Here is a 13,914-nt window from a genome sequence, read left to right as displayed (position 1 = left end):
AGGAAGGGCTCAACATTAGGTAATGCACTTAAAAATATGTGGAAGTGCATAGAATAGCATATGTTGCACTTGGAGGACAATGGTGATATCTGAATTTCAGAGTTCCAGCAGACTTCTCTCATGTCATGGGTAAATGATACCACAATTGACAGCAAATCACAATTTCGTGTGAAACACACGAGTCAAACATGTGTACTTGCTGCAAACATTTGGACAGTAGTGAGTCATACCATGTCTCCCTATTACAGCACATGGAAACCTTGAAAATTTATGGCATCATAAATTAATATGTAAATATATTGTCAAGCCATATGTTTTTATCTGTGACAGCAACAAAACCCACATTCACTACAGCCCCCTGTGTTTGCTGGATTTCACCACACATACATCAACAACTGAACAAGGTGTGTACTGTTTTATGTCATGTGCACACTCACTGACAGGGCTAATTCAGCTTTGCCACTGACTTGCCCATCAAAATGCAAACAGACATATATGCCCAAAACCGGTGCTATTGTCACATAGCAAGGCTACAAAACAGATTTCTGACTGTTATGCTACTAGCTTTAGATGACAATAAGAAGCAATGTGACTCTACAGGCCTCCCAAGTTGTTCAACGCAGACCTTGTTTATGTTCTCTAGGATTACTTCACCTGCAGTCATTTACAAAACAGAGTTAAGCCGTACTGGTACTATTCACATTGCAGACAGGTTTGTGTGTATGTTAGAGCATTTTGCATCTACCTATGGGATCATAGGATCATTGGAATCTACTTGGCTAATAACCCTAGTGGCCTTAGAATCATAACCAAATTGTTACACTTATGTACACGATCAGCACCTATTGCCCCATCCAAGAGGGACCCAGTTGAAATTGCCATAGTGAAATTACAGTCCCCTCTCCAGTCATGCTGATTGTGTCTACAGAGGGCCAGTGAGGTGCTCTGTTTGACATGATGTGGGAGTCTGTTCCAATGGTGTGTTAAACTGTGGTAGACACCTGTCTCCCTTCAGCAGGTTGTATTAATGTCACATGACAGGTTAAGATCTATACAGCAAGTGACCTGTATACCATTTGACTTACAGATATGCAACATTTCCAATACAGCAGGGTCAGAGATTGCCTCGTATGCAAGCCAGAGATCACCTCTGAGTACTCCGTCTGTCTCACACTAAAGTGACAGTGATATCAGATGGACAGATGCTGAAGACCCATGGCCAAACCCTTTGAAAAACCACTGGATATATCTCGAGTATTGGAGGTGGATTCCCCTATTTTGACTATACGACCTCTATCACTGAGACAGTGAATGACCCCTCAATTGATATTAGTGCTTCACCATGAGGATCTTGTTGTGCTCATGTCAGGTACAGCTGAGTCAGTGCAGTCATAAAGGTCTTTGTATAATGCATTGGTGGAGATCTTGGTGTAGTTGCCAGTTACCTCTGAGGGAGGAGGTGCAGTCAAGCTATTTATACCAGCCCATAAGGGGTTATAATCTGGACTGGTGAATGTCTTCATTGTATTTGCTGCAAGGGGGGGTGTCAGGTGTGATACCTAACTAGAGTAAGACCGATATGAGGTCAGATCTCCCCAGGAAGGACTTCAAAGTGGGGTGCTACAGTGGTTCCCCATATTAGTAAACACCCAATCAAGAATGTTAGCTCCACTGGTGGGGTTGTTACCAGCTGGTCCAGGCCAGTGGAGATAATGAAGTCGAGTAACCCTTGGGCAAGTGAGTTTGAACATGACTAATCTACCCAGTTGGTGGGTAGTAAAAGTCACCCCAAACTATGGTGTCCAGATGTATCTCAATAGAGTCATGTAGACTCGAATAAGCAGAGTGGGTGTCCTGATTCATGAAGGGGCTCCTGAAACTGTAAATGCCTTGAACAGGTGCCTCACAAACAGTCAATAACACCTGAAGTGTATCCGTGAAATCATACTGTGTAACCAATGTGGGTGTATATGTATCCTTAATGAATATTTATACACAGCCAAAATTAGTCTGCATGCCTTGAGGTCTTCACGTGTGAAAGGAGGTATAGGCTGGTATGGCCTTGAACCAGGTGTCTGTGACTGTACAAATGTCTGCGCATTCTAAGATGAGGACAGCTTCCAGTGAGTGCAGTTTCCTGTTGACACTCCTAGTGTTTAGCAGCATAACCTTGAGGTTGTTTGTACATGGGGTGTTTGCATTGGAAAATTTGTCCTTGAGAAACCTCCTAGAAATGGCAGTATGTGGCATGTCACCCCAGGATGACAGATAGTGAATCCCCTTAGACTGACACCAGATGCTAAGCCTATTATTGAAGTCAATCATGTTCTGTTTGTATTGAGGTATCATCTTAACTGAAGGTAAAATGCAGCTGATGGCCAAGGACTTACCTGCCTGAGACACATAGTGCAAGAGTTCAGTCATGTCTGTCATCACTCAGTCTGGAGAGGTATGTGTCAAGTCTTACACAATAACAGGAACTATGATGTAGTCATAACAGTACCTGTTGTTGACAGATTTGACTATATTTGAAATATGCAGTATCCAGACACCTCACAGATAGAGCCTTACCTTATTTAGCCTGGTTAGGAGACATCAATGTGACTCACAATGTAATCACCTATGACTAATATGATTGCATTTGTGTTTTGTGATAAGGGTTTGAGACAGTGGTGCATTAGCTATTATGTGTATTGTGTTCGGCAGAGGTACTATTATGTGTAGCATGCTTGTGTTACTATTTGTGAGGTGTCTGGTAATTAGGTATGTTTCTGGTATGGACCTCAGCATATGTGGGCATGTGTGATGTGGGTCTGGGTGCAGTAGGAGGTGAAATGGCCATATTGGCACCTCGGTCATTGCCATATGTACTGTTAGTTGTGTGAGAGAACATGAATGCAAGGTCTTTAATGTAAATGCATCTCACACATATTGTGTTTGTCTGGAGTAGGAGATCAGGTTTGGGGATGCTCTCCACATCTCTGCAACAGTCAGGGAGAATGTCATTAACAATAGATTATTGCTTGTGCATATGTCACAACAGGCCATGGTTAGGCAGTGACCTGACAAATGCTTACGTGTAACATGTTATTACATTTATGGTGTCATCCTAAGGGAAAATAGTCCCTGACAGTGTGGGATGGCATGGTAGCTTGAGTAAACTGCTTTGCCAGGCTTGCGACACTTGAATGAACCATAATCCTTTTATTAGGTATAGTCAGAAAAGCATATCTACAAATGTGACAATAACCAGCTCCAGCAAAGTAAAGGTCATGATGCTAAACCCTTGGGGATCGCAGCCTCAAACACACTCTCTGCAGGCACTCTTTGCTGTGAAGATGTGCATGTCCATGCATGCACAGAAAACTTGTCCAACTTTGCTGTCATTACAATAGCCTTGCAAGTGTCGCAAATCGTTTTTTTCTCAAAACGTGCATTTTATCTGTCTTTGGCCTAGCACTCTTGTGTGGGGTCATTTACTGCACTGTTATAACTTGTTGATACTTGTGAACCTCTGCTATCTCTGAACAAAACAAACAAAAAAAAATCTTGCTGTTTTCCCACTTTTCTGAGATTTAAAAAAGTTCAGTTACAGGCTTGCTGTTCTTGAACTGTTTGTAAGTTTCTGTGAGGCCATTTTTTGCTTGGGCTAAAGGGAAGTCTCTCTGTTGATCAGTGGCAGTGTAAAACATTGAGCAGCCTGCCTGCCCCTGTGGGAGTGGTTACTGACTTGAAACTCTAGTTTTATTGGCCATTTTGGGTCAATTCCAAAACTCCTTCATCTTCCTCTCTTAAAACCCTCTTTTGCGTGGTTTTGTGCATAGCGCAACAGCGGGCAGCACCGCATAATTGGGTTTAAACTATTCCTGGCACCACAAAGTCTGCTCTTCACTTTTTCCCTTAGAACTGCTCTATCTCTCAATTTAAACACCATATTCTCATTCTAAGGCCCTTCACTGGTCCAATTAAGTAATCCTTCAAGTTAGCACTATTAAACCATAAGCACTGCTTACTCTTATACTCTCTACGATTACCCTGTCCTCTATTGGTATGTCTTAAATTCAGTTTCCCTATATTAATCTAGCATGTCCAAATGTCAGTCAATGGTTTCCTCTCCAGTCCAGCTGGTGAATCTGGGAATTTTGAGGCAATGTTACAACTGTCTCATGTACACGGACAACCCTCTCCTCCTCCAAACAGGTTCAAATATATTTGAGAGATGCAACTATTTAGCCAAACTGGAGGCTGAGCTCTCTCATCTCAAAACTGGTGTAACCAGTCAGGAGGAGAAGGTAACCTCACACAACACAATTCCAGTATCACATAGTCCCACCACATCAGCGAACCAAACACATAAATACACAAAAACATATTCGGAGGCTCTAAATAAAAATCTACCTAAGCAACAGAGACCTCCAAAGCAGACATCCAAGCAAATGTTACCTCAAAACAAAACACGCACAACACATAGCCCACAAAGTCAGTGTGCCAAGCAGCCACAGCCCTTAAGGCTGAATAACACACCTGATACTCTTGTAATAGGGGACTCTATTGTCAGACACACTGACGTCCTGCTCACCAGGCTGAATAAAGAGAAGGTCATGGTGAGCTGCCTGTCGGGTGCTAGGATCCACCACATAATGCAAGCACTCAGGTCACTCCAAAGCAAATACAAATATGACTCAGTCATTGTACATGCTGGTGTGAATGACCTGAGACGCACCTCCCTGGACTACATAAAAAGAGACATAGAGGAGCTCTCTGATCATGTAGCCCAGGCTGGTATGACCCTGACCTTGAGCAGCATCTTACCCTCACCTAGAATGATGCCACAGTACAAAGACAAACTGATCGATTTTAACAATTGGCTAAAATTTTGGTGTCATTCAAAGGGGATCCAGTGTCTGTCAGCCTGGGATGACATGCTCGACAAGCCACGTTGCTTCGCTAGGGACGGCTTGCACCTGTCACCACTGGGCTTTCAGATATTGGCAAAGGCTCTTGCCACCCTCATATTGCCTTTCTTAGGCAAGGCTCAAAAGTCAAACCCACCCCCCCAAAGACAGCACAAGGAACAAGAAACTAAGGGTAATGCTGCTAAATGCCAGAAGTCTTAACCTCAAGATGCACTTTTCGAGCTCTCCTCAGTATGGAGAACATTGATATCTGTGCAGTGACAGAAACCTGGTTCAAGGCTCCAGAGAGCACCCCAGCACTACCAGGCTATACCTCATATCATGCTTTTCGGCCCTAAAATCCGGACCGAACCACAAAAGGAGGGGGAGTTTCCATATTTATCAAGGATATCCACACCTCCAGGTTAGTGGCATTGCACAAAGTATCAGAGACCATCCATGTGCAACTAACAGTGGGCAAGACTGCTTTTCAGTTTATAGCATCCTACAGACCACCCTCTCAAAGTCAGGAATCCCACTCGGCTTTCCTGAAAACATTGGAGAACATGAAGATCTCTCCGAACACCATTATATTGGGCAACTTCAACTACCCAAACATTGACTGGGAGCACTACTCAAGCCCCAGCACCTTAGCCCAAAGGTTCCTGGAAATTATAAACTCAAATGCTATGGAACAACTAGTCACCACTCCCACAAGAGGGGACAACATACTAGACCTGATCATTACCAACATGGGGACTCTATGCTCCACACCAGAAGTATATCCCTCATTGGTAAGATCAGACCATAAATTAATTTCACTGGATGTTCACATCCCGACCCCACCCCCAGCCCAGAAAACCACAGTGAAAAACTTCTCAAAAGTGAACTTCTCACTTCTCAAACCTGAAGTGGAATCCTTCAAGGCCCCAGGGCCAGTGGAAACTATGGCCCAAACTGCAGAATCCTATATAAACGCATTCTACGGACATCTCTAGGAATGCATGGATCATGCTATCCCAAACAAAACCAAGACTCAATCATCCAAAGGCAGGCGTCCAGTCTGGTGGACCCCTGCCATAAATAAACTGTACAACAGAAGGAGGAAGCTACTACATGATAGAGCAAAATCCCTAATAGGGAAGGCATCTCTGATCAGTACTAGCAAAAAATTATGATCCCTCATAAAATCCTCCAAGGCCAGCTTAGAGAGAAAAATTGCACAGGACACCAAAGACAATCATAAGGCTTTTTTCAGTTATGTTAGAAACCTGGGATGCAACTCCCAGACTTGTTCTGAGTTGATTCTAAACGACAAAAAATACACTGAACCCACAGACATCGCCAATATCCTGGCAGACAGGTTCAGTGCAAACTTATCCACCCCCTTCCCCCCAAAAGAGCAAGTATCTATCCCAGCAGAGGGCTGGCTCCCAAACATCTCTGATACTCAGGTGAAGGCTTCCCTCTCCAAAGCAAAAAACACCGCTTCCATGGGACCAGATGGCGTCCCAGGTTGCGTCCTACATGAACTCCAAGAGAAACTAATCCCTCAAATAAAACAGCTATACAATCTCAGCCTCACTACAGGATATGTGCCCACAGAATGGCGTACAGCAACAGTGGTCCCAATCCACAAAGGTGGAGCCTCTACAGACCCTGGAAACTATCGCCCCCATAAGCCTGACTAGCTTAGTCTGAAAAGCTATGGAGAGGATCATCATGGAGCTCATAAACAAAGACATTGGGGACCTACAGACACTAGATCCTACCCAGTTCGGCTTTGTCAAGGGCAGATCCTGCCTTTTGAACCTGGTTGACTTCTTTGAAACAGTCACCAAAGCCATAGATGAAGGGAAGGTAGTCCACACAGCCTATTTGGACCTTGCGAAGGCATTTGACACAATACCCCACTTGGGCATCATAGATAAGCTATCCAGCTTAAATATAAACCCCTATGTCACAAGATGGGTCACAAACTGGCTCAAAGACAGAACCCACAAAGTGAGAGTTGCTGGAGCCATGTCAGACTCGAAACCGGTCACAAGTGGCGTCCCACAGGGTTTTGTCCTGGGACCACTCTTGTTCGGTATATACTTTTCCGAGGTACAGGCAAACGTGGGAGGACTTTGGCACACCAAGTTCGCAGACGACTGCAAACTGGGCGCCATAATCAACTCTCCAGCTGACACAAACATCCTTCAAAAAGGTCTCACAGAGACAGATAACTGGTGCCAGCACCATGGTTTAAAGCTAAATGCCAAAAAATGTATAGTCATACCCTTTGGCAAAAACAATGTGCCCACAAATTACCACATAGGCGGAAACCCATTAAGTACAGAGAAAGTTATTAGGGACCTGGGGACCCAAGTTGATAGCCATCTCTCCTTTGAAAACCACATTGCCATAGTGGTTAGAAAGACCTTCTACATAGCCCACCTCATCACAAAGGGTTTCACATCTAGATCAAGAGAGGTAATCGTGCCTCTTTATTCATGCCTCATCAGGCCCATCATAGAATACAATGCCCCTTTTGGGATGTACCTTACCTGACACCTGCAGCAATTAGAAATACCCCAAAAGTATCTCACCAAGAGGATCAAGGGTCTCAAACAGATGCCATATGCTGCTCGGTTAAAAAAACTCCAGCTCTACTCAGTTGCATATCGCCTACTTTGAGGCGATCTATGCCTGACATACAAAGCTATGTCAAATCCAGAATTAATGGACATGCTCCACCTCAGTAAATCTAAATCCCTTAGAGCCACATGCTCGAGGGACTTGAACCTCAGCACAGAAATAAATAGAACTTGCTGGAGGGACAGGTTCATAACCCACAGGCTCCCTTCGCTCTGGAATAGAATTCCAGTTCATGTGTGGCAGAGCACCTCACTGAATCTCTTCAAGAAGAATCTCGATAGGTGGATGGAGGATCGTAGGTTTGTCCCAGAGATTACTCCCGTGTCACTATTAGACAGAGGTACAGTAAACTAAACCTTAAAAAGGGCACAGTATACTCAAATCAAGGGGTGGCGTAAGCCATACAGAATCGGGCTAGGCTTATAATTGCCTCAGGGCAGATAGCCTAGTATGAACCTATGAACCTATGTCTGTCAAACTAACAGACAGTAAATGTATGTTGTGTTAAATGATGTGAGAACACAGTTTAGTGTTACAGGAACGTAAATGTACATTATACAATGCCTACTCTAAAACGTGCACACTGATTGGCCAGCCCAACCAGCATGCCCGTTGTAAATCCTCATATACTAACGAAAAGGTCCGTCGCCGGACTTTTCCGTTAGTATCTCGCTATGTTAAAAGAGTTTAACATAGCAACACAGATTTAAAAGCAACGGAGATCTCTTAAACTCCTTTAACATAGCGACACACAGTGTAGCAACGGAGATCTTGATCTCCGCTGCTTTTTAGTTAATATGTTAAATATTAAATGAGTTTAACATAAATAAGCAACAGAGATCTCCGCTGCTTATTTTAAAGCTGTCTATGTTAAACCCATTTAACATAGCGAGAAAGAAAGCAACGGAGATCTGCGTTCTCCGCTGCTTTTGCCCACAGCTCTGATGTACTCGCAGTACATCAGAACTGCCGCTGAACACCAGACAGCTGCGGAAGGGCAGCAAAGACATGCCATTATTTAAGAAAAGTAATTATTTCTTTTCTTAAATAATGTCATTGTATAATAGCAATAACCCACTTCTGGGTGTGGGTAATGCTGGATTTACCCACGGTTGTCTTTGTCCAGCATTACCCACAGTATGACATACCTGGGATATGTGGAAGGGACAGAGACATTGCCCAAAGTTGGCCACCCATCTGCAGTAGGCCTCATATCCATGTCACGCAGATTATCACCATTATGTTGTTGAAGGCCCGGCTGCATGAATTGCTGTGAAACTGTCACCTAACATGGGTCACTGCCACTGTGGAGCTTGATAGAGCAAACTTTGACATGTATGTCACCTGAGACCTAACCTTATATTGTGATGTAGCAGCTGTGCTCCTAACCTCCATCAGGTCGGTACCCTAGTCAAATGCTATGACCCTTGGAATGCAAGACATAATACATGCAAATGTCAAATGATTGGTCTGGTTGCTAATTAAGGCATTTACCTGGAAAAGGATACAACAAGCTTACAGAGCCTTGCATCATGTGTGACAAGTATGTGGATCAACAAACAAGCTGTGGTCTGCTTCATATATTGAGCTTTGTGCTAACATTTTTGCTTCTGGTGAGAGATAAAGAATAGGAGCTTTGTATCCCACTACAGTGCACCCATGTTGAGACCAGCAGTAGTAGTAGCAAGGCAGCAACAGTTCAGTTGACTCCCCTCTTTTCAGCATCCTCCATAAGGTAAATGTTCTTTCCCAGTATGCACTGCTTGATTAGTGTGTAACTTCAGAATAACTGCCTAAATACTCCATCATTATCTTTACTGGGTGTACATTTTACTTTACCCTTGAGTGTTTGTCAGTGCTCTGTGCAAACACAGACACATTGCATTACATTTTTCTCAGAAACCATGATGGCATTAACTCCAATACTGACTTGCATGCAGGGCAACTGAAATGCACTGTTCAGCATTGTCCCCATAGTTGCGAAACAGATACTTGTGACATTGAGTGATATACTCAATACAACTGTGCAATCAATAATAAAGAATCTGTTGCCATGGATATGAGGATTCCCACTGAGACCTTTACCACCCTGTTGGATATGGGCATCCTGAGGCACTGTAGAAATTGCTCTGAACAAAAAATTTGCGCACGCAGGACAACGTGCACGGCCCCAACTAGCCAGTAAATTCAAAGAGAGTGAGCCAGCACGTATAGTTCGCTCTTCCAAAAAACAGGTTTATTGTATAAAAATATTACATATAATGGCAATTTACCATTATACAAGCAAACCGGTTTTGGCTATCATATAGCCTTTATCAATGCTACATGTTGGAATCAAGTAAAAAAACCCACCACCACATGAGTACCAAATTTATAGTACTCATTTAAAGGGGCATGTACCATAAAAAAAGGGAAGGACACAAACATTTAGGAACAACAAAGATTATTCCTATATGGATATGCAGCAACACTAAAACATACAGAATTTATATAAATATATTCCATATCATAAAAATTTTTTTTGTTTTCTAAAGCTCAATAACAACTGATGACTATCCAGAATTTCAGTGTGGCCTATGGGATGCTACTAAGGTACTGTTTTTCGGGCCGGGACATGTTTCATTTCTATTTTTTCTAAATTCCAACAGGTCTGGTCGTTTTTTCGGATTCTAACATTGGGAATTATATACTTATAGCAAGGATGTGGTTGAGCTATGTCGTAGCTTCATGTGGAAGTTTGGGCCTAATCGGAATTAATACATTTTTGGACTAAACAAGCTGAGGTGTTTGTGTGTTTGCGAACACGGAACATTCAAGTCAACAGAGACTGTGGACTACTTTTTGTTTATCCTACATAACATCTTGGACATTCGATATTCTTTATGTGGGTGACCCACATGGGTTAGTGTTTGTGCTTTTGCGAACACGGAATGTTTAAGTCAATAGAGATTGTGGACGTTTTTTATATCTGATATAACATCTTGTACATCAGATATTCTTTTTGTGGGTTATTCACTTGTATTATTAAGTAATATTGCATATCTGATATAATATCTTGTACATCAGATACTTTCTATGTGGTTTATTCACATGTATTATTATGTAACATTGCATATTGATGGGTTAACATTCCTGTGATGTTTGCGATACACTTTTTAATGCGATTAACCTGGGTCTAATGATATTTAGTTAAGAACTTTGAATATTGGGTTGTAACTGGGTCAAATTGTTTTTTTGATCCTCTGGCTCAACAACTATGATTTTGGGGACCTCAAAGGTATAAATATTATTTCATATTGTAATTTGGCTTCAGGTCCTGACACAAAATATGTTTAGGGGTCTTAAGTGAGACACAATTTTCCGAGTGGCCGCGATTTGCAATTACTATATATTAAGAATCATTCAGTATCATAAGGTGAAGGTCCATATAAGGTTATATCTATAATAATTTATGATTATGTCAAATAATTATTCTCTTACGGTGGCAATATGCAGTATTAAGGTATGATAGGCAGAGACGTAAGTCGGCCCCCTTTTTTGATTTAATACGCAATATTTAATAACTTTTTAGAGCTTGTTCCCAAGATCCAAATTTGGATTGGTGATGTAATTTTGGCTTCATTTATAGCAGTTTCAATAATCAGATTTATAAAGTATTTGGAGACAAAGGTCTATTATTGCTTTTGGCTATTGGCCACTTATAGTAAGATAATTAGATTATTGATTTTTTGACATGAACAGTGTATAATTACATTATGTTTGGGGGTTAACCCAATTTATGGACAATATTATCTATATTGGATACTGATTATTATAAGTGTGTGTTTGCTTTTGGTGGTCACTCGGTAATTTTGTGTGGCTATATCACACTTTTTTATATTGTGTAGCTAAGGATATTAGTGATATATTGAGGGGGCTTTCGGCCGACCAAGACAATTTAGAGGTTTTTGGCCTAAATACTTTATCAGGACCTGATCCCAGAAACACAATACCAGATGGCCAATCCCAATGCAATATTATGTTTTTTAAGCTTAATAGACATATAAAAACCTTGCGTACCAATGTATGGCATTTGAAACTTTTCAAAGCCTACAAAACTAAAGACATTACCCCCAGGGGACTAAGGGTTCGTATACAACCCCTTGTGGCTAACATAGATAGTGAATTGTCTAGAGAATGGGCAGAAGCACAACACTTATCCTCCATGCACTTTGTTGATTGTTTATTACGTTATTATGACAGGACAATTCAGAGTCAATTTACAGAAATTGAAACTTTGTGTGGGGAGGTAGAACAATTCAAATCAGAAGTGTCATACTCACAGCATGTTTCAGACCTGGCCAAGGAACTTTCCGTATTGGAAAAACAGCTTACAAAAAGAAAAATCAATAAGTTCAATCGTGATCTGATGGACTATGAAAAAGGGAAACCTTTTGCAAACCAGAAATCTGTTAGATTTCAAGATTTCAAATATACTAATACCAACAAAAAAAGACTAAGGTCCATTTTTGAGACATTATAAGGCCACGTCTGATGCTACCTCTGAGGAGGACACTTCCTCTGCCACAGATGGGGAGTGTTTTTCACGCCAGGTGTCCCCAGCTGCGAAAAGGAAACAGCCACCCCCTTTAGAGTTAGGGGTAGGAGGCGGGGTGGCAGGAAACATAGAACAAGGTTCCGGCAATCTAACCTTACAAAGTCAGTGTGCTAAGCAGCCACAGCCCTTAAGGCTGAATAACACACCTGATACTCTTGTAATAGGGGACTCTATTGTCAGACACACTGACGTCCTGCTCACCAGGCTGAATAAAGAGAAGGTCACGGTGAGCTGCCTGTCGGGTGCTAGGATCCATACATAATGCAAGCACTCAGGTCACTCCAAAGCAAATACAAATGTGACCTCAGTCATTGTACATGCTGGTGTGAATGACCTGAGACGACTCTCCTGGACTACATAAAAAGAGACATAGAGGAGCTCTCTGATCATGTAGCCCAGGCTGGTATGACCCTGACCTTGAGCAGCATCTTACCCTCACCTAGATTGATGCCACAGTACAAAGACAAAATGATCAATTTCAACAATTGGCTAAAATTTTGGTGTCATTTAAAGGGGATCCAGTGTCTGTCAGCCTGGGATGACATGCTCGACAAGCCACGTTGCTTCGCTAGGGACGGCTTGCACCTGTCACCACTGGGCTTCGGATATTGGCAAAGGCTCTTGCCACCCCCATAGTGCCTTTCTGCAAGGCTCAAAAGTCAAACCCACCCCCAAAGACAGCACAAGGAACAAGAAACTAAGGTAATGCTGCTAAACGCCAGAAGTCTTAACCTCAAGATGCACGCACTCGAAGCTCTCCTCAGTATGGAGAACATCGATATCTGTGCAGTGACAGAAACCTGGTTCAAGGCTCCAGAGAGCACCCCAGCACTACCAGGCTATACCTCATATCATGCTTTTCGCCCTAAAATCCGGACCGAACCACAAAAGGAGGGGAGTTTCCATATTTATCAAGGATATCCACACCTCCAGGTTAGTGGCATTGCGCGTAAGTATCGGAGACCATCCATGTGCAACTAAGAGTGGGCAAGACTGCTTTCAGTTTATAGCATCCTACAGACCACCCTCTCAAAGTCAGGAATCCCACTCGGCTTTCCTGAAAACATTGCAGAACATGAAGATCTCTCCGAACACCATTATATTGGGCAACTTCAACTACCCAAACATTGACTGGGAGCACTACTCAAGCCCCAGCACCTTAGCCCAAAGGTTCCTGGAAATTATAAACTCAAATGCTATGGAACAACTAGTCACCACTCCCACAAGAGGGGACAACATACTAGACCTGATCATTACCAACATGGGGACTCTATGCTCCACACCAGAAGTATATCCCTCATTGGTAAGACCAGACCATAAATTAATTTCACTGGATGTTCACATCCCGACCCCACCCACAGCCCAGAAAACCACAGTGAAAAACTTCTCAAAAGCAAACTTCTCACTTCTCAAACCTAAAGTGGAATCCTTCAAGGCCCCAGGGCCAGTGGAAACTACGGCCCAAACTGCAGAATCCTATATAAACACATTCTACGGACATCTCTAGGAATGCCTGGATCATGCTATCCCAAACAAAACCAAGACCCAATCATCCAAAGGCAGGCGTCCAGTCTGGTGGACCCCTGCCATAAATAAACTGTACAACAGAAGGAGGAAGCTACTACATGATAGAGCAAAATCCCTAATAGGGAAGGCATCTCTGATCAGTACTAGCAAAATTACGATCCCTCATAAAAATCCTCCAAGGCCAGCTTAGCGAGAAAAATTGCACAGGACACCAAAGACAATCATAAGGCTTTTTTCACTTATGTTAGACACCTG

Source organism: Protopterus annectens, chromosome 4.part1, assembly GCF_019279795.1.
Source record: "Protopterus annectens isolate FY-2018-M chromosome 4.part1, PAN1.0, whole genome shotgun sequence".
Classification (NCBI taxonomy): Eukaryota; Metazoa; Chordata; order Ceratodontiformes; family Protopteridae; genus Protopterus; species Protopterus annectens.
This window is presented reverse-complemented; position numbering follows the sequence as displayed.